The sequence below is a fragment of the Triturus cristatus genome, chromosome 7 (assembly GCF_964204655.1).
Source record: "Triturus cristatus chromosome 7, aTriCri1.1, whole genome shotgun sequence".
Lineage (NCBI taxonomy): Eukaryota > Metazoa > Chordata > Amphibia > Caudata > Salamandridae > Triturus > Triturus cristatus.
In genome coordinates, this window is record NC_140590.1 from 1577502559 (window position 1) to 1577521876 (window position 19318).

The following is a 19318-nucleotide window of genomic DNA, read 5'->3' on the forward strand; positions in this document are numbered from 1 at the left end:
TGGCGAAGGTCAACACAGAGTCGGATTTTTCCATTGGAACGTATGGCGATCACAACGGGAGAAATCCACTCTGATGCCTCTATTGGTTCTATCACCTTCGCTGCCACTAATTTCTCTAACTCCTTGGCTACATCCTCCTTAACCAGTATAGGAGCGTTGCGACAACGGTGCACCTTGGGGACAGCGTTTTCTTTAAGGCGGATAAGATGTTCAAAACCACGTAAATTGCCCAGTTTTCCACTAAAAACAGATGGAAATTGTTTCATCATTCTCTCACCCAACGAAGAACCTTCATCAAGGATCAACACTTGTTCCTTGCTGTTAGGGTCAAGAATAATATGCAAAAGTTTCTGATCCAACCATCCCAAAACAGGAGGTCCATTCTTAGCAATGTACAATTTAGCACAACAACGTCTGTTTTTAAACTAAAAAAAAACCATCTGAAACCAACCAGGTCAATTTTCTCACCACCATAACCCTCAGGGTGGATATCAGGTTCGAACAATTGTTCACCCACCTTACTAATAAACTTACTTTTCCACAACTTTTCTTCAATTATGGTGTAAGGTGACCCTGAGTCAGCTATGATGTCAATATTCACACCACCAATCAACATATTGCAAATCGGTTTGTTGGTACATACAATGTCGTTAATATTTAGCATCAAATTGCTTCTAAAGTTTTTAGACAAATCCTCATTCAAAATCACATCCACAGGATCAGGATTTGATTCAGCCACACTTTCACAGTTCATATCCATGACACATTTAACCTTGTAGTTTCTTCTTTTACATACCTTCGCAAAATGGCCTACCAAACCACAATTAGTACATTTCTGCTTCATAGCGGGACAATTCTTACTATGAGCAAGGTGGTCTAAGCTTTCACACCTATAGCATTTAGCACGCTCTGTAAATGGAGGTCTATCTTTAAACTTGTGAGGAATTCTATTGAAATCATTAGGGATACTCGGATTACTAACCGGCGCAACATTTTGAGTATCATTCTTTAAAGCGACAGAACATCGACCAGAAATCTCAGCTTTCCTCACAATAGCTAATATCTCATCCAGTGTGGCATCGCCGTTCACACACAATCTATCTTGAATTGCAGGGTTGGAGGTATGCATAACAACCTGATCTCTAATTAGATCGTCGTGCAAAATCCCAAATTTACAATCAAGAGCCAGCCTTTTTAAATCAGACACATAATTATCAATAGTTTCAGATTTTGACTGTTTCCTCTGAAAAAATTGATACCTAGTAACACCAATACATACTTTAGGTTTAAAATAATTGTCTAGCTGTGATAATGCGATTTCGAAAACATTAAAATCCCCAGAAGTAATGCTACCAGTCAATTGGTGGAAGGTCTTAAGTCCCATAGCACCCAGAGCATGTAATAACAATCTTTTCTTCTGTTCCGCTGCCATTTTTTTTGCTTCATCGACAGCTTTGATGTAATTTACAAAATACGCCTTCCACTCAGACCACTTGAGGGAGGGTTCATTTCCTGTTGCCCACAATGGTTGAGGCGAAGAAATACTAAAGTTAGCATTGTTTGTCTGAGCTGAACCAGTGCCTTCTGTAGTCTTGGCGACTATTTACAGGCTATAAGACTTAGGGAAATCCCATTTGCAATCCAATGGCAGATACACAGAAACCAGTTTCCAGCAAACTGCAATCCCACAGTTCAAGTACCTAAATGTTATTTTGAATACCTCAAAAATGATGCCACGATACTGTTCCTGCTCGTAAATATGTGAGGCAAGAAAACCGATTACAATGGTTCAGCGCGAAGAATAATCCGGTCGCTCGACTCTGATCCTTGGTAACTAGGCAAAGAATCTGCAACAAGATGGCCGACAAGGAGGTCACGCAGCGCGATGACGTTGCTCCGCAGTGCGTGACATACGTGATGACGCTGCTTTGCTTGTTCAGACGGACGTCACAGAGATTCCACGAAGCTCCAGCGGGGAACGTCCGTGGGGAAGATCCAGCGGGGAACGTCCGCGGGGAATGTCACCTCGAACACAACGCTGCCGAAGATCCAAGATCGCGATGAGTTCCAGGACGCTTCAAAAGATGCAATCTCTCAACGGCATGTAATCCTTCATCTTTTGCGATCGCGATAACCGCGATGAAGGCACCTTACTTGAAGCGATCTCGCACGGTAGCAAGGCACCAGGATCACATGAATAGATCCATCTCCAACGGAGCTTTACACAGTGCATCCACAGTTTCACAAAAGCACGAAAGTTCAGATTCCACAAAAATGAATAAATCCCATGACAAGGGGGGGTCCAACGTGGGTTCGATGCTCCTCAGCTCCTCAGTCACCAATTGAAGTGAAGGAGACGAACATAGAATTTGTAGATTCCTTTAATAACTGAGGAGCATCAGTAAGATACATCTTCCATCTCCTATCCCAGCAACGATTCTGGTCAACCACTCAGTTGAACCAGAATCCCTTACAAACCCAAACATTCTGTACAACACGAGGATGCAAGGTAACTAGTTACCAAGCAACACAACACATACAAACTAGCCCTAGGGGATATTTTTGTTCTGGCCCATTTCATGGGATTTTAATCTATAGACCCAGCATTGTTCTTGTTTGATCAAATGGGATTCCTGGTCCACTTGTTCTATCTCAGTTCGTCTGCAGTGTGTTGCAGTTCCAGGTAGTGGGGGGTCCTTTTTGTAGTTGCTCTTTTGCATCTGAGGTTGGTTTGATGCTCACAGACTCTGGTCTTGATTTTGCGTGATGTCATACTTAGATAATGTAGGTTACAAGGGCAGGTGATCATATAGATTACCCGCTCCGTGTTACAGTTGGTGAATCTTCTCATTTCCCATGATGTGGTATTATTGAAAGTGATAGTTTTGCTGGTTTTGGTCAGGTGACAAACACTGCAGTTCCCACATGGGTGGTGTCCGCTTATGGGTGTTGACACCCTGGCCTGTTAACCTGTCTCTAGGGATACGTGGTCGCATGTGGACCAGCATGTCCTTGAGATTGCGACCTCTCCTGTGAGAAAACATTGGTTTTGGTATAGGAGTACCAATGCCTTCCAGGATCCGCCAATGTTTGTTGATAATCTTGCTCACTGCATTGTACGTGGAGTTGTAAGTGGCAATAGAAATGGGGTATATTTCTTTCTCTTTCAGTATAGGTGGCACTAAAAGTGATTTCCTACTGTTATTCTTGGCTCTTTAAATTTCTTTAGTCAAAATATTGTGCAGGTATTTCCGTGCTCTTAACTTTGAAGCCAGATCTGTAGCTTGTGTTCTGTAGTCACTGAGTTCCAAACAATTACGTCTAAGTCTTAGAAATTGTCTGAAAGGTAAGTTCTCTCTCAGACAGTGGCGGTTCGCCCAAAGGGGGCGTAGGGGCGGAGACCCGTTAACAAATAGCACAGGTCTGTCACATCTCCTATTACTTTCTGCTGTCATGATGTTACACTTTGCAGGAAAACGATTGCCAGTTTTCAAAATAAAGTGCAACATCATGCCAACAACAAAGGGAGCTCCACTGTCTGTTTCCAACTGCGCATGTGTCAGGCGGAGGCTTCTTCTGCCCACCTCACACATTCACAGTACATAGCAGACATGAAGCACTTGCCTCGGGCAGTGCAGCATGTTTGCTAATGAGGCTTTGGTGGGGCTTGTCACTCTTTTCATCTCGATATCCTATCGCATGGCATGATAGAGGAGGCGGGTTTGTCTCCAACTCTATCCTGGCATCTGATATGGCAGTAACTCGCTTTCCAGGCCAGGTTAAGCAAACGCTTTCAGTTTCAATCATGACCGCTTCCGCTCGTTTAGACTTGCGCGCAGTTTGTGGCGGCAGAATCCAGGAGCAGAGATCACAGAGAGGCCGACTGAGAGTCCCGAGGTAAAATAGCCTGTGTGTGTGAGGCCAGCATAATTGTAGGGCGCAGGGTGGGACCTGGGAAGAGCTGAAGGAAGGGAGAGATCCCGAACAGTTATTGTGCACGGCGCAGTCCTTTCAGATTACCACCACTCAGAAAAAAAAACGAGGTTGCAATTGTCAACTCGGAAACAATATTTGCAGTTGGCCAGTGTTTGTTAAACACAGGCTGCTCCAGATGAATATGCCAAGAAGGCCTAGTTCCTAGCATCACGTGGGAGACCAATGGAAAAGAAACTCATTTTGCAGGGACAAATTTAGCTGATGGGAGCTTGCTGCCTTTGTTTAATTCACGTAAATGTTGCATCCTTAAACACAACGCTGCAATTGATAACTAGTCGGTGGAACCTCCTGGATGGCACATATACTTTAAACAAATTAGAATGTTGAGTGTGTGCGACTTACTTTGATGCACAGTTTTGGGAAAGTGTACTCTGTGTGAGTGTGATGAAAATGACGGGCACCAACCCATATAGGGGGCGTGGTGCCTTTAGTGGCAGCAAGGGGCAGAATCAGGGTAGGAACTCTTCCGGGTTAAGTTACCCGGATGAGCTTGAGCTTTGCGGACCCACGAAAGTGCGTCACGTTTCAGGCAACTGGCGGGGGGTTTGAAAACTCAGGGGCGAGGTAGATCCCCCTCTTTGTCCTCTCGCCGCGTGGACGGCGACATTGGGTGTCGCAAAGTTACCCACCCACCCATCCCTAAGCTCAGAGTTTGGTTAGGCGGGGTCCTGGACAAGAGACATGTCAGGGACTCCGGTTGGCGGCGGCTGCTTGGCCCCAGAACAGGGCGCGTAGCCTATTGTGGGCTCCGGGCTGGCGGGAGAGGGGGCTGACCTGCTGGTGGCCCTGGACTCTCTGGCCCTACCCAGGAAGCCGGTGCTAGTTATCAGCAGGGGTGAAACTACCTGTGGCTCTGTTGGCCAGTGGGCGGTCAGCACTAAAGAGAGCAGGGTATCTTGGTTGGGGCCTGCTGGCACAACCCTTGGCAAACGCCCTGTGGAGAGTCAAGTGTAAATACAAATGTAGAGATGAAAATGTATAACCTGATATCTTATTAGCGTGCTGTGGTGTATTGAATAAAGCAATAATAAAGTTGGTGAAGAGATTAACAGTGAGTGAGCCAAAAATGTAAAAATGGCGGTAGCATGTTTTAAAATTAATAAAGACTACGCTGTGAAGACCAAATACAGCCTGACGTGTTTTACTGGGGATATTCTACACGGCAAGGGTGGGGAGAAGGATGAAGTTGTGGTGAATTGCACATTGTCTGCCAACTAAATATTAATGGCTCAGTGCTTGGAAATCTGTGGCAGTTTGCTAATTCATCTGGGTTACCTAGGCAGCAGTACTAACAAAACACCATTTTAAATGGAGAAAATCAAATGCAGAGATAAAGATCATTACTGAGTGTCACAGGTGAAATACAGTCCACTGCACAGTGACCACGCTCCCAAGTGGAAAGTGACTCAGCCACTTCCAGGCTCAGTTATTCCACATTCCTGCTGCCTTAAAACAATCACCACTTCACTTTTCCCCGCAAAGCATAGTCCTCTCCCCTAATTATAGTCACACTTAAACAAGCCAATTCTCTCCTCCAGCTCCTCCAGCTCCAGCTCATGTCTCTTTTTAGCATGTGGTGCGTCCAGGGGAGAAAGGCAGGCATAGCCTTGAACACTCTCCAGCCAGCAGTCATATGCCACCCTGGCCCAGTAATCAGCTTTTCACCTTCAAAGAAAATATTTTCCTCTGCGCATTCTACAATTTGCATATGCTTAGGATGTTCTCTCACGAGGTGGAAGTGGTCGCTTTGTGTAGCTCTTTTTTCAATTGCACTCTCCCTGTTTGCGCTTGCATTTTATTGCAACTGTAGGACGACAATTCTTTCTAAGCTTGGCAGCAACATGTAAAGACAATTTGGAAGTGGTCTCATCCCATTTCACTCCTTGCATGTGGGACCTTGTTCTGCGCAGGCACTCAAAACAGATGTGGATGGCATGTATGGTGGATGAAAGGTGCTTCCGAACCAAGCATGAGCCAACACATGCCTCGCTACCGGGGGCTTACATTGCGAGTTGTACACTGGAAATAATTTCCAAGGCTAGATAAAATAAGTACTATAAGTAATTGGTGGCAGATGCTAAGTCCAATCAGTATTTTTAGAGTGGAAATCTTTTCAATGTTTAGATGCCTAATGTAGGGTCTTGCGTTAATGTATTATTTTTAAGTGACAACAGATGAGGTTAAATTGCACCTTGGAGATGTGGCAACTTGAAAACGTACTTAAAAAAAAAAATACTTAATACTTGTTCTATTTAAGAAAACACTATAGTTAATATTTTAAACTGCCAGTCTGTCTAATTCTAGTTTCTGTGAAGTACTGCAAAGTCTGCAAGGCCCTGAACATAATAGCAGTAGTTGTATTTGCAATGATAGTATCATATGTATTTTGATATTAAAAAGGCTTGTATCCGTTTTCTGCAAACCTAATTTTTCTCATTATCTGTTTGCACAGTCAGTCTTTATCACATTATTCTTGTCCCTATGTAACACTCCCAGTTTTGTGCTTTTTGCACTGCGCAAATCCTCACATTAAAATACAATTTGTAAAAAACTTAAAAACACACAGGAACAATTTGCGAAACTATATCAAACCTTGAAGGGGCTGAAAGCCTTCAAGCTCCTAAAATCAGGGAAAAGCATCAGGGCATTGAGCAATTATTTAGATAGTTTGGGGGTGAGGCTTGTCAGGGGTTACAACTTCGTTCTTAAATCTGTGCCTCACCACTTTTCAAATCCACCAGTCTCCACTGCTCTCAGATGCCTTGGATGGAAACTGTCGTAGCAAAGTAGGTAGATTTTTGCTGTGGTTTTACAGTAGGTGGTGGTTTTTAGGTGACCCTCGTGGGGGAAGATGTTCAGATTTAGGAAGACTAGACCTGTTCTAGAGAAATTGTGTGTGAATATAAAGAATTTATTCTGCCTATTCAGCCACTGCACGAAATCTTTTGCTGTGCTTTCATCCCCATTCCATATGATTAGGATGTCGTCTATATATCTTTTCCAAACGCCGATGTTGGGGTTTTGAACTCTCAGGATTTTACGTTCTTTGAGGTGGTGTATGTAAAGCCCTGCCATACTCGGTGCGAAGGTACTTCCCATGCTAGTACCATGCTTCTGTAGATATAGAGTGTCCTCAAACTTAAAATAATTCTCAGTCAGTGCTAGTTTGCAACACTCCATCACAAGGTTGCGTGGGGTTTGATACTTCCACTCTGTTGTAAACAGGACTTCTTCTAGGATGTCTAATGTCTCTGTGTGTGTTGAAGGCTGGTGTAAAGGCTTTCAATGCCCAGGCCAATAAGTAGTTGTCTCTTGGGATCGAAGGGCAGGTCCTGGAGGATTCGGAGGACATCCTACATATCTTTAAGGTACGTGTTGGTGCCCTGAATTTAAGGCCTAAAAAAAGCATCTGCAAACCTCGAGAGAGAGGTTCAAGGATCGACTCTATGCCAGAGACAATGAGCCGTCCCGGTGGAAGGTGCAGATATTTGTGTTATTTCAGAATGGTGTAAAAGTAGGGGGTAACTGGACTTTTGCTGATTAGGAAGTCACCTTCCTTTTTGGAGACCCAGTCATGGGCCAGGGCTTCTTCAACCATGCTCCCAGTGTGGATTCTGATCCTCTCTGTGGGGTCTCTGGTAAGGTGTTCATAGTTGCGAGTTTCACTCAGCAAACGAATGCATTCTGTTTGGTATGCCACCTTGGTTTGAATGACAAGGGTGTCACCCTGATCTGCTGGTGTTATATCTATATTGTCATTTTCTGAGAGTTTTTTGATTGTTTGTATTTCATCCCGTGACGTGTTGTGAAAAGTTTTGATATTATTGCGGTTAAGTTACCCTATTTCTTTCAGCACAGCCTTTTCCAATGGAGGAACTCTTTTTGGTTATTTATATTTTTTCTATTAGCACATAGACATGCACTACGCTTGTTTCAAGTCCCAGCAATAATCATTATGCTGAGAAGAAATTTTAAAGTTCAGAAGATAAACATACACAATCTATTGTCTATTATTTAAGAAATATAAACACAAAACTGTTGGTCAGAAAAAGCAAGGTTATGTTTTGCTGAAAAGATGGGTTCAAACTAGGCTATAGGTAATCAAGTATTTTATTTTTACTGATTGTACTGATGCTCAGTGAAACTCTGTTGAAAGTAAGAACAAGTTTAATGGTTTCTTTTGCTTTTTATTCAAAGCATGCACTGGTCTGATGTCTTAGTAAATAGGATGGAAATTTATAGACATGTTTGTAATGCTTTGATGGATTGAACTAAATGTTCCTCATTTATCAAAGGCCACAAAAATGTAGATGTGCACAGCATATGCAGTAGAATAAATGTGCCATGCTTAGTCACATTCTTTCTGCAGCAAGATGTTCTTATTGTTCTAAATCTTACACCGTAGAACAACGTTAAAGGAAATAGCATTATGCTGTAGTGGTTTGGCAGAACAGTGTAGTAAAGAGGTCCCCCTGCAACAATGGCATGTTGCTAGGGCAGGGGAAATTACTCAATTCTACATAAACTCTACAAATACATTAACAGTTTCCTAACTAATTCTCAAGATCAGAGAATGTAGGTCTACTTGTTGACAAATGCTTTATCAACAATCAACATTCCAAAGAGCACAATTAATTTGTTAAAAATGTTGACATTTGAGATGGTATAATTACACAAGACGTTACTGTATAAAATGCAATTTCATTCAACAACGTTCTCATCAATCACACCGTCATTCACTCAAATCACTCATCCTGTTCTTCACTCTATCCATGTTCATGGCACAAAGAATTTGTAATACCTAGCAGGATAGTCCTAGAAATTGGAGTTCATCAATGTCACCAGTGTAGACTATTCCTTTAAATTAGGTAATTAATGCTCTGAATTATCCATAGCACAATTATATATTTTCCGTGTCTTTCGGAGTCGCAGCAGTTCCCCAGCTGTAGTCTGTGTTTCTTGAAGAAACACTATTTGCACTTGTTGTCTGTTAACGTATGAGTATATAGAGTAGCGTTTCCTCTCTGTGTGCATTCCCCTTAGGTTATAGATGGTGGTGGGTGGAGCCATAATATGAATGGTGAGAGTGTCTTGACCCCGGGATCCTGGGGTCTCTAGCAAGTTCTTCCATGTGCTGGTGTCCACTCACCCAGCTACACAGTGCGTTTGATGCCTGTCTACTGAGGTGTTTAGTGTGGAAGAGAATCTTGAATAGGTGTTAACAGGGATAAACAAGAACTGAAGGAGCCTACCACAACTAGCGGTACAACCAAGCTGGAGATAATAGGTAACCATCAAGTTATGTGGAGTAGTGGCCCAGTGATATGTAAGGAGGGCTCAAGGGTAGTTCTGCCCTGCTTGTCAGTCTCTAAGTGGAATGGTGTCTGGTCCTAAGAGTGTGCAGTAGTGGGTGGTCATGTCCCCGTTGCAGCAGCCCTGGAGGGTATAATCACAATAATTCAGTTAGTAATATCTAGATTAAAGATTGTGCAGGTGAGAGTCAGTTTGCTCATGTCATGGCTGTAAATAGTCTATTCATATGACATTGGCTGACTGAGGAGTCACCTGCGGAAGGGATTGGTAATCCTGGTTGAAGGCCGGCGATGAGTCAGATTCCTCATCTGAGGAGATGTGTGATCCGCTGTCCCCATCCGAGAGGCCAGTTTCAGCTCCCAGGCTGGCTGCAGCCTAGAGGGCATGCCCTGGGTGAGGGGCATTAGGGTGTCTATGAGCCCATACACAGGCTTCTTTAGTGTCAGTAAAAAAGAGAGACTCGTCGTTGGTGAGGACCCTGAGGTAAGTTGGGAACAGCAAGAAATATTGGACCTCCATTTGTCGGAGCCTCCTTTTGACTTCCAAAAAGGTTGTGCCTTGTCATGGCACTGGTTGGGTATAATCTAGGAATAGCATTATAGTTTTGTCTTCCAGTTTAAGGGGTCGACCATTCTAGCAGTGCCTAGGATAGCATCTCGGTCTCTGAAATGTAAAGGTTGGCCAACATGGGTCTTGACAGTGCTACCAGCGTGGGGCGACACTCCAGCGAGAAGAGGGGGGTGAGGTCCGAGGCAGCAACAAAGGAGCGAAGCTAAGTCTCCAGAAAGATCAGGGAGTCCTAGCCCTCTTCACCCTTCTGCAGGCCCAGGTTTTGTCTATTGCCACTGCAAGAGCGTTCCTCCATGTCTTCTGCCCTCTTCTCCAGCATTCACACGTGTCCTGTAGATCCAGAAGGGCTCGTTGATTGTCAGTTGTTTGCAGTTGCAGTGTGGCTATTATTTTCTCTCCTTCGGTGACCCTGTTTGCCAGTTTCCAGTTGTCGTAGGGCAGTAAGTTCAGTTCTGTTATGGGTGAGCCTTGGGTTGTTTCCATAGATATCTAGGAGCTTTCAAATGCAGCCAATACTTGATCCAGTTTGTCTGCTGCAGGCTCAGGGGTAGTCTGTGTGTTCCCCTGTTATGGAGTGTCTGGTATCATAGATGGGGGTAAGACATCACTGGTTTCAGAGTTGGAGGAGTCACCTTCTGCCTGCTCATAATTGCGTTTTGTAGGGGCTCCCCTCCTTCCATTTGAGAGGTTTCAGTGACTTCAGTGGTTAACACCCCGAGAGTCCTTACTGCAGTGGCACCTAGTAATTGGAGGATAGTCTGCGCCAGGAATTAGGCAAAGGGGGGCCTCCAGGGGGTGTCACTGATTCATCTCTGGTTTATCCCTGTGAATCGGGGATGAGGAGAAGGGGGAAAGGGAGGTGGTTACACATGACCAAAGCAGTGAGTACCTTCATGTCACCTCACAGTGAATCTTTCTCCCATCTCAGTGTCCGTGGGGCACCATAGATGTGGTGCATGCCAACTGCCACTGCGATGTGAGGTATTGGTTCCCCCAGTACATGCTGATGCTCATCCCCTCACTTGCAGCGTGGCCTCTACCTCCCAGGCTGCGATAGAGGAGAAAGGGATGTGGGATACTTTCTGGTCTGTCCAAGGTTGCCCGAGCAGTGTGTCTTTCCAGAGTTGCCACGGGCAATCCCTCCCAGGATCACAGATTGCCCCCTAATTTGGCTTTAGGCTTGATTATTTTGGAGCCTCCACAAGCCTTGTGGTGGCCGGTGTGGTCAAAGTCCAGGTTTTGAGCTGCCTTGTTCCCAATGCCTCCGCATCGACGTCAGTCCGGTGCATCATGAAGTAGCTGTGGGGGCCATTCCCCCCAGTGCCAGGCCTCTTTCTCAGCAAGGCAACACCTGTAGCCATGACGGATATGCTGTGTGCCAAACCAGGGCTGGGCCGGCCTTGGGGACCAACAGGTGTAGGAGGCCTCTCCCCCCCCCCTGGTTTAGAACATTGTGATCCCGCTGGGTTCCATGCAGGCCACACCCGACCCCTTGCTACTCACCTCTCTGCTTACGTACCTCAACCAGCCACTCAACCTCAGGTTCAGCAGGCAGGCAGCCACGCCGATGTGGCTGCAGACGGTGCATCACAGGTATAGGGCCTGCAACGTCAGCTCCTGCCTCGGGACTCCGAGGCAGGTGGTCCCTTCTCTCACCACCCAAAATTCACAGGGAGCAGCTTTGGGGTGTCGAAATCAGCAGCATCGGTCTTTGCCGTCAGTCACAGCTGCACCAATGAGTAGGTTGGTGCAGATGACGGGCCCAGAGTCAAGATTTGGGAAAATTGCAGGGTGGATGGCGCGGAGCACTAGCAGTGTGCGTCCGCCATCTTAGCCTCCTTGGCCATGCATTGTCAGTTCCTGTACTTTACTGGCTTTGCAGATTTGAGACTGTTTCGGAATATTGGCCCCATTCATGTAGGAAACTCTATGTATGAAATTATCTGCAAACATAGATTTTTGTCTATGCATAAACTAACATCTCCACCTGGATAGCATTCACCAGTTCTGAGTGGAGACATCCACAGTTTGTGTCCCCCCTTGCATGAAGTGGAGAAGTGACATACTACTGATATTACAACCGCAATCCAACTACTAGCAAATTTAAGTAAGGATTTCAAGTTTACGCCTGTTGGATGAGTTCTCTGCATCAGAGGGTGAAATCTCCACTATGCTGTAGAGAACTTCAAATGGAAGAGAATAAGGAAAACTAATTTACCAGAGCTAAATCACATACAGATAATAAACATTACCCTGAAAGCACATAGATTTAGCCCACACCCTGGCCTCTGGCCTCTTTCCCTTGGACTGTGTGATCTTACAGACACCACCAGCTGCAGCCTACAGAAGATAGCCCACCACACTCAAGAGTAAGTAGAAACTCATTCTGGAATGGGCAGACCTTGTAGTAACATTTGTTGTAGGACACTACTGGTAAATGTATGGTCTACCTCCATGCAGTCTCAGTGGAGTGGAGAATGTGGCAGAAGTTCACAAGTTTTCTCAATGCATTGGGGGTGGCGGTACACGGCATGTGTGACCTGAAAAAGAAGCAGCAGTAAAACAGGAGGCATGTGAAGGATATGTTTTCTAAGATAAAGGTGGTAGACCCAGATCCCAACTCCTTCCTTCCACCCTTGGTTAACGAATCTTCTGCACCATATATGCACAAAGTCACACAAAGGCAAAGCCAAGATAATGAAAATGTACCAAATTCTGCTTTCAAGGTTCAAAATAATTGTAGCACTTTTGACATTTGTGAACTCAATAATACAAAAGGATGACAAATGATCTTTAATGATCTCTTTTTATCTCTTACAGTAGTTACATTTTGGACAAATATGATAGAGATTGAATCATAGGTTGAATGAATATCACAAATGCCGATAGGTGTTTCACAAAATTCATTTCATCAGAACTGGTTAAAATATTAGAATCATGTGCTGTCATAGCATTCGGATGCAAATTTTTATCATATCTGATAATGCTTAAAATCAGAAGAGATAGATGGCTGGGCAGCATGGCAACCATTTGGCTCCATGATATGTGAAGCGATCAAGTCAGTTAGGATATCCACCCTGCACAATGGACAACTATGTGCCTGTCCCAGATGATATACCATGAAGGAGTTTTGACATGGGAAAGTCCTGTCCTCTGGGAGGATCACTGCTTTCAACAGCAATCTTTTGTGTCGGGGACATTCATGAAATGGTAGCGCAACACAGCTATCAATCTGTAAAGGCTCCCTATGTTAACTGAGAGGCAGACCTGTGTTTTGCAGAACATAAAGAAATGTTTCCATGACATCATGAAGTTGCATCTGGAAGACCACCAGGTGTTGAGGGAGTAGGATGCAAAGCGCCTGTGACATGGTCAAGTAGTTGATACAGGCTCTCTCACCAGTGGCCTGTCTCAAACTGAGGGGCCAAGTTCGGTGTCACCTGCAAGTGGGGTTCAACAGTAACTTTCCAGTTCCACCACACCCACCAACCCTATCAATAATTCACCTGATCCCAGAACCAAGCCACCAGCTCCCAGTCCTTAGCGCTAGGATAATTATCGCCGGCTAGCGTGAATTTTTATCGCTGAGATAGCGTGCTATTAGCAACGCTTATCTCAATAGCGATAAAAATCCTCACGCTAACAGGCTAATGTGAGATTATCGCTGGAAACCCAGCGATAATCTCACGTTACCTTGTTGATAGGGACAGGCAAATTTAGCCCTGATATCCTCCTTCCATAGGATATCATGGCTAAGTCTGAAAAATGCCAGACGTAAAAAAGCAGCGTTAACCGCGGTTAGCGCTGCTTTTTTTGTCTCTAACAGTGTTAGCGACATTCTTGATAATAGGAGAAATGTCGCTTAGCGACATTTCTCCTATTATTTTACTCTGGAACGCCCCCTTTGCATCTCATTAGAGATGCAAGGGGAAGCGTAGAGTAAAAGGGTGCTAACATGCAAATTTGCATGTTAGCACCCTGTTGTTGATAGGGCACTAGTTTTATCTCTCCTTTTTTGGCTTTTAAAGCCAAAAAAGCAGAGATAAAGCCCTGGTTGATATGCCCCTTAGTTTTGAAAATTATTTCTATATCGTTTCTTTTCAATAAATGAAAGCTAAAAATGTGGGCATGGATTTTGAGGATATGTCAACTGGCCTGGAGAAAGGCAGACAGAATAAAAAGAGTGCCTGAGTCGAGGAAAGAAGGTTCAACTTGGAGGTAAGGGGGCGATGGAAAAAAGCCAACAGGAAGGTCAGGATAAAAAAGAATCAACTTGTCCAAAAAATAGTCCAAAACAACGTTCCAAATGTCCTAAAGTAAAGTACAAATGCAAAGAAAAGTCCAAATTCAAACAGTTAAAGTCAATTCCCCAAACCAGGTGGATGTTGGGTCAGAAATGCTTGTCTGTGTCGAAGACAAACATTCTAGGCCAACCTCTGACATCAGAGCCACATGTATCTCATTCTCTGGTGCAGGCATTTGGGATTATAGGGCAAGATCAGACATCTCCTGAGTTTGAGGACACATTGGGATAGTTTTAGCTGTATGGGAGCAGACATTGGGAGTTGCAACTACTGTTCTCTAAACCAGATGAAATGGCTACAGTCTCAGCAGAGAGTAGGCTGTAGAGTCCTTTATGCTTGTCAGCCTCCACTTCTTGATGGGCCTTCAAGCTTGATAGAAGCTGCTGAGGATTCCTACAGGGTACCGATCAGCAATTAACTGATTAGCTGCTTATATCATATTCTAACAAAAGAGAAATGCACAACCTTCGCAATTCAAGAAGAGGCATGTTAGCACCTTCATTATTCACAGTGCTGTGAAGGACACAGTCTGACTCTAGAGCTGTGTGACCACGAACCGTGCAAAAGAACACCTTGCAGACTGACAAACTCCGTGCTTGTGTAAATGTGAGTGTATACCCTTAATTGAAGTTTCAGATGTTGACAAACTGTAGTACTTTACATGCTGTAATTAATTAGTCAAATTTTTCCTGAACACAGCTTGTGACAAGCATAATCCTGCAGTTTGGATAGGTACGATCACCATGGTGAATCATGAAGGATGTAGATGTAGGGTTCTATCACCACCTTCCTTATTCAAAATTATGTATATTTAGGATTTCGGACTTCATTTAAAACCAATATTAACCAAAATGACACCACCCGAGGGAATATTGGATTTTCAGGAGACACTGGAAAACACCTGATTTTGCAGCATTTTTACTACAGTTATGCCCTCTGGTATTAAAGAAGTAGACATGCAGGCGGTACCTCTAATATATATTTTCCTTTTGTCACATAATGGTTTTGAGAGCAATTTGAGCACACAGATGGAGATTTTGCATCTAATCTGTCCTGACTTTCCAGTTACATTTAGCCCCGATGAAGATCTTGATGAACTATTGCCCCACACACTGAGATCAAAACACATAGGTCATACTGAGGAGTATCCAGTTGGCATTGTTATTTTTTGTGGACTCATTGAAGGACTTTAGGTCATGAATAATTATTAATACTTTGCTAAACATCCAGCAACTCTTAGATATCCCCAGATGGGACCACATTGTTTGAACATCCTTTGCAAAATTGCGGTATGAAGTTGCACATGCTGTTCTACATAATGGCAGGATGAATTAATGTTTTTGTCCACATATGAAACTTACATGTATACATTTTGTCTGTCTCCTATGTTGTTCCATATGCTTGTTACTGTCTAAACATGTATTGGCACATTACAATGATGAGAAAATTATTTCTATGAAATAATGAGCTATACAGAATATAGAATAAAGTTTGCATGTCGTCTATATAAAATTTGAAATTTCGGATCTATGGAAAATGAGGTCTCCCCCATTTCTGATTGCATAACAGCAATTAATTGCATGAAGGCCTTATAAAAAGCAGCCATGGGGACACACTGATAGAGTGGGGGTGGGATATCAGGGGCAAAAGTTACCCTCAGATGCTGAGTTTGAAGACTGGTCCTTGGAGGAGGAAGGAAGTTAACAGGGGGTGCAGCTGGAGGTCCCATTGTATTGGGGTCTTCTTCAGTGATGGAGGAGTTGGCTTTAGATCTTGATGATGGAGGGGCCACTCCTTGAGACACCCCAGATGTAACTTATTCCATCTGGAGGAGCCCGTGTGTCTAAACCCTCCATGCTAATGCCTTCTATCTCCACCTCTACTGTAGATGTGCCTAAAGTGGCTGATGATCTTCTTCTCCTTCAGCCATGGTCCCATTCTTCCACGCTTCATATTGTGCTTCCTAATGAAAAGTACAAGGAAAGTTGAAAAATGAAAAAAGCCATGAGGGCATATGTTCACTACTTCATGTATATAAAAACACATCTCCGAGCATTACAATAATGACTGTGACAACAAGTGACATTGTCATGTACCCCATTTACCCCATTTGTGTGTCCCATGGAATGGTCTTATTCCCATATGCCTATTGCAGATACCTCTAAATGTACTTTGCACATACATAACTTGACAAGGTCAGAAAAGCCAAGACTTGTGTTTCACACTGTTTATGATCTGGCTCTAGCAGACAACAGGTGATGGGAGAAAAGCTTACAATAAGTCTAACCAAATGCTCTGAGTAGCATTCCAACCCATCATTCTTTTTCCCACCATGACACCTCAGATTAGACCCATCCATATGCAAATCAGTCTTGGTTATGCAGTATTAGGACCAATCCAGCCCGCAATGCCAAAGCAGGTGCTCTCTGAACCGAAACACAAGCTACCCAAGACCAGTTTTGGCCTCTTCAGTTGGATGTAGCATGAGTCAAGTGGCACAGTGAGCAAGGGAACCACATCTGGTCATGCCCTTGGCCAGTGGGGCTTTACACTAAACATACAAAAGTAGATGGGAGCGATGTTTGCATTAAGTCTAACCCCTGGCAATCGCTCATGCTCACTGTGCCACTGGAACCAAGCTACAACCAACTGAAGAGCCCCAATCAGGGCGAAACAGTCTTGGGTAACTTGATGTTGAAAATTTATACAGATTGTGGAGGCTTACTAAATTAAAAAGAGTCAGAGGGGCTTAGCAATCCTGCCATGGGCCCAAACACATGCAATATAAATGTGTTATGTTATATGTTATGTTATAAAGAATTTTATAGCGCGCTCAATTACTCAAGAGTGTCCTGGCGCGAGCAGTTATCGGAGAACCTGAGAGAACGAGAAGTTTGAATCAGCTAATTAAAAAGAAAGGTGTTAAGTTGTTTCTTGAAGGGTCCGAGCTCCTGAATGCTCCGAATTTCTAAAGGGAGAGAATTCCAGGCCAGCGCAGTTTTGACGGAAATAGACTGGCCTCCCAGCCGGGACCTACGAAAACGGGGGATGGTAATCAAGTATTGGGTGGCTGATCGTAAGGCTCTATTGGGGGCATAAAAGCTAAACTGCTTCCTTATGTATACAGGACCCAAACCATGCAGCGCTGTGTGAGCCACCGTAAGAGCTTTAAATTGCACTCTTTTGGCTACTGGAAGCCAGTGCAGGTCACGCAAATGCTTTCTCTCGTTAGATCTTCTAGAGATGGTAAATAGAAGTCTAACAGTGGCGTTTTGAATCATTTGCAATTTTCTCAGCAAATAGCCGGAAATGCAACAGTAGAGGGCATTGGCGTAGTCCAAGCGCGAGAGAATGAGTGCCCGAGCGACCGTTTCCTTTGCTTGGCTAGGAAGAAGAGGAAAAAATCTTCTAAGAGATTTAAGTATGCCAAAGCAAGCACCAGTGAGTTTCCTAACTTGCACCGCAAAGCGGAGATGTGCTACTGATGGTTCATCGAAATGACAAGATAGAGGGAGGCAAACATGACATTTGATCTCCTTGTCAGAGATGAGGCCATGTGCTAATGTCTTCCTTTATTTATTTTCTCAGCACCAACCAGCATCAGGGTGGTGTCATCCATGCATGTGTGGCTAGTTTATTGGGTGGCACAATCCACCCCCCTTGTCCACTCGTTCAGTACAAAAGAATAGCTCTTTGGTGGTGATGTAGCCCTCTCACACGCCTGGGTCTATGTACCACTGCACCTGATGCACTAATCTTGCCAGTCAGCCACAACAAAGGAAAGGCTGGGTGTGACAAAAGAGGCTTCTGCATACTGATAGTCTTCCTGGTCTGGGAGTGGGGGATGTGGGGCGCACTTACCTTTCTGTAGGCTGTGTCCTGCCTTCACACAAAGGGCTCGTTTACCCACTACTTGTTGTCTGGGGCCAGGGCTGGAGTTGAAACGAGTATGTATATGTATAATCCAGTGTGGATTCTCTTTTGTGGTGTATTCATTGTGTTGCTGGTGTGTGTGTATTGTGCAAACACTTTACACATTGCCTCTGATGATAAGCCAGACTGCTCTGTGCCAAGCTACAGGGGGTGAGCACAGGTTATCTTTGGTGTGTAACTCACTTGCCCTGACTAGAGTGGTGGGTTCTGCCTGGTTTAGGTGCATACCCTAGCCAACTAGAAACCCAGTTTATAACATATATCAATTTAATAATTGATCTGCAATCAGTTTCTTGGTATTTCCTGTAACCATCTACTGTATTGTCTAATGAGGTCATAGAAATCCAACTGGTAAATCAGGTCAAAGAAAAACACTTTTTTACCCCACTCTACACCTTCCCTATGGCTGTCACAAGACTGCTGATGCGGTAATACAGCACCTGGATATGAAGCGGTGTGGTAATTTCTGGGTGTGGTATTACAGCTCTACTATGAGATGACCCAATGGAATGAAGAATCACAGTGGGAATTGCTATTCCTGCACAATTTATGCTTCTAGTTCCCATATCCTGGACCATTTTCAGAGATTGTGTTGTGCCCGGTTTTACCTCCGGAATATGTCTTCAGAAATCCGAGAAAGTTTGGTTAAAATGGATGCGGAAATTTCTAAACAGCTCAGACTCATGTTACCGGCTTGATTTCCTTGATGCTCAGAATGAGCACTTTAGTCACTCATTCCAGTGATAGAGGATGAAGTAGTTTCACACCTGACATTGCTAATACCCTTAGTAATGCTAATTTTGGGATATAGTATTACCTAGCAATTCAGAGTTAACGCTAAAGAATGTTGAATATTTGGGAAAATCACTGCCATAGTGCAGTTTCTGCCAAGTTATGGACCTTTTTCTGGAACACATTCTGTATCCTTTGATCTAAGAATGAGTGCCCAGGAACACCAAACACCTGACACAATTCCATATATGGTAATATTGTGAAATTACTGCTTTTCTCAGAATGTATGGTTTAGACAGAAACTCCTGTTTTTACCCAAATTGGGAATTCACAATACTCAGCATGAGCGCCATGGGCTAAAAGTTTGGCACTGATAGCGCCCTGTGCGACAATCTTTTTTGGTGCCCTACCCAATGACCTTCTCTACGATTCTCTCACAATCACCCTCTAACAGTGTCCCTCATCTCTCC

At 44.0% G+C, this 19318-nt stretch overlaps 1 long non-coding RNA gene across 1 annotated transcript in view; it reads left to right on the forward strand.

Annotated features, from left to right (window-relative positions):
* The first annotated feature begins 3835 nt into the window (after positions 1-3835).
* Positions 3836-19318, forward strand: part of LOC146812422 (uncharacterized) — a 34152-nt gene continuing 18669 nt past the window's right edge. The window contains exon 1 of the long non-coding RNA XR_014965943.1: positions 3836-3897. This is a non-coding gene — a long non-coding RNA (uncharacterized LOC146812422). The remainder of the gene's footprint in view (positions 3898-19318) is intronic.